Source organism: Prionailurus viverrinus, chromosome C2 (assembly GCF_022837055.1).
Source record: "Prionailurus viverrinus isolate Anna chromosome C2, UM_Priviv_1.0, whole genome shotgun sequence".
In the NCBI taxonomy this organism is placed as follows: Eukaryota; Metazoa; Chordata; class Mammalia; order Carnivora; family Felidae; genus Prionailurus; species Prionailurus viverrinus.
The window spans coordinates 134365863-134368883 of NC_062569.1; positions in this window are offsets into that span (position 1 = coordinate 134365863).

A 3021-nucleotide genomic window follows, 5' to 3' on the forward strand; every position below is an offset into this window, starting at 1 on the left:
TTTTTTTTTCTTTTTTCTTTTTTTCTTTTCTTGACATCTTTTCTTGACATCTCTAATGCAGATTTTGCATCTGAGGGGGCTGTTTTATACATTGAAGAGAATCTATTTAGTGAAGAAAATTACTGTTAGATACAATGAAATCACTATTGTGTTTGGAAATGACCATATATGAGGAAAGAACACCATAGTTTTGAATATTATCTCATACATTATTAAAATAAAATAAAATAAAATAAAATAAAATAAAATAAAATAAAATGAAAAGAATTTTGAAACATTTAGGCAGAATGTATTAAAAAATTCCCTAAGACATTGAGAATTTGCAGTTGGTCTAAGGAAAATAAAAATGAGAAATGCAAACAAGAAAAGTTGATGTGTAGAAATGGCTTTCCATTAAAAAATATACTTGCCTAAATATCATGGTTTTTAGGACATTGAGAAAGTCTCAGATGAAGAAAAACAAGGCTCTACTCACCTATCATGAAGCTATAATGTGAGGACAAACATAAATCTGTTTAGTAATAAATCATGATGAATTCAATGTTGAGATGCAAATAGCAAATAGAGTAGTTCACCTTTAATTATTTTAACTCAAACTATTTAATATATTGGGTTTTCACAAAGTCTGTTTGAATTCTTGGGCCTGAGAAACAGTTTTAATCATGAAGGAGAGGTTGTGTGTTTATCCAGTCATTTGTCAGCAGTCGCTTAGGTTGCTTCCATATCTGGACTATTTACTGTAAATAATGTTAAAATGAACATGGATGTGCAGAGGTCTCTTCATGATACTGATGTCATTTCCTGTGGATATATAACCAGTAGTGCAATTGCTGAATTGGAGAGTATTTCTACTTTTACTTTTTTAAGAAACCTCCATACTGTTTTTCATAAAACAGGGGTACTAGTTTACATTCCCACTAACAATATATAAAGATTTTCCTTTCTTCACACCCTAACCAACAGTTGTTATCTTTTGTCTTTCTGGTACTAGCTGTCTCAAGAGATGTAACTTGGTATTTTATTGTGGTTTTGATTTTCCTTTCCCTGATAATTAGTGATTTTGAGCACCTTTTCAAATACCTGTTGACCATTTATGGTGTGTATATACCACACACACACACACACACACACACACACACACACACACACTGAAATATTATTCAACCATAGAAATAGAAATCCTAACACTTGTGAAAGCATAAATGTAAGTGGAGTACATTATGTTGCTGACATGATCTGAAAGTAGACCTTAAGTATTCTCACCACAAAAAAGAGTTAACTTTGTGAAGTAATGAATGTTTTAAGGAACTTGATTGTGGGAATCATTTTATAATTATATCATCATATTTTACACCGTTAGAAATAAACAGAGCCATCACGTTGCACAACCTAAATATATACAACTTTTATTTGTCAATCATACCTCAATAAAGTTGGAAAAAATAAACAATTACTTTGTTTTCATTATGGGGACATGCCAGGCAATTCAGTTTGATATCTAATTGATGTCTAATTTCTGGTTAATGAAGGAGCTATTTCTTCTGTTCATTCATTGGCTACAGTATCTTTTACTGGCTTAACCTTCCAAAATCTCTGGAAATTTTAATATTTGGTGCATATACAGAACAGAACAAGCAAGGAAAACATCTAGTCCTTTTAACAAAAAGGTAATCAAGGAGAGTTTTGCCTTTTTAAAAATTTGCTTCATCAATTATTTCTAAGAGATTTTCCTTGTATATGTTTATAAGTCATATTTGACTTACAAATTGACTAATGGAGCAATGCTTGAAAAATATATGACTGCTTCCAAAAAGGGTAGTTGTTCCCTTTGCCCACACTCAATAACAATAAATCAGTGGGGTGCCTGGGTAGCTCAGTCGGTTAGGCTTCCGACTTCGGCTCAGGTCATGATCTCATGGTCTGTGGGTTTGAGCCCCGAGTCCAGGCTCTGACAGCTGAGAGCCTGGAGCCTGTTTCGGATTCTGTGTCTCCCTCTCTCTCTGACCCTCCCCTGTTCATGCTCTGTTTCTCCCTGCCTCAAAAATAAAAAAAAAACGTTAAAAAAAAAACAATAAATGAGTAACTAACTGTAGTTTGTATGTGTACTTAGTTCTTGCCTTTTAATTTACTCTTTATAAGACCTCCTGGTGGTACCATATGTAATTCTACCTTTCACAGCGCAAGCTGCACCCTGTTAGGTTTCAGTAAATGTGTTCTGGCAATAGCTTACAGTTTGGAAAAGGAAAACAAAATATGGAGTATTCTGGCATGGTCTTAAATTATGACTTCCTCTGAATGAAAGAGAAACCTTTCTGGTACTAATAAAATTTGCATGTATATAAAGTGGAAAATCACATACTTTAACCTAAATGCCAGAGGAAAAAGCCATAGCAGCCGGCTGTTGGAAGCTTGGCTCTTGTGTCCACCTGGCTAGTGAACACAACCCTAACTATGGCTGCACTTCCAGTAATTCCCTTTATTTATTTATTTATTGAAAAGGAAAATTTTTCTTTAAAATACGCATGCATCAACATACATTTTTTTTGAATGAAATTTATTGTCAAATTGGTTTCCAAACAACACCCAGTGCTCATCCCAACAGGTGCCCTCCTCAATGCCCATCACCCACTTTCCCCTCCCTCCCACCCCCCATCAATCCTCAGTTTATTTATTACAAATATTCATTTACATGCAGAGGAATTCTATAATCACTATGTCCTCCTCCTACCTCCAAACTGTGGTCAAAAATAAAGGGAATTCTCAGTTTTTATTCAAAAAAATAAAGGGAATTCTCAGTTTTTATTCAAGAAATAAAGGGAATTCTCAGTTTTTATTCCCTTTATTTTTGACTACAGTTTGGAGGTAGGAAGAGGACATAGTGATTATAGAATTCCTCTGCATGTAAATGCATATTTGAAATAAAAGAATGAGGTCATATTTGAAATAAAGAATGAAATAAAAGAATAAAACACTCTTCCTGAGTGTTTGAATGCCTAAATTTAGGCTTCTGATTTTTTAAGG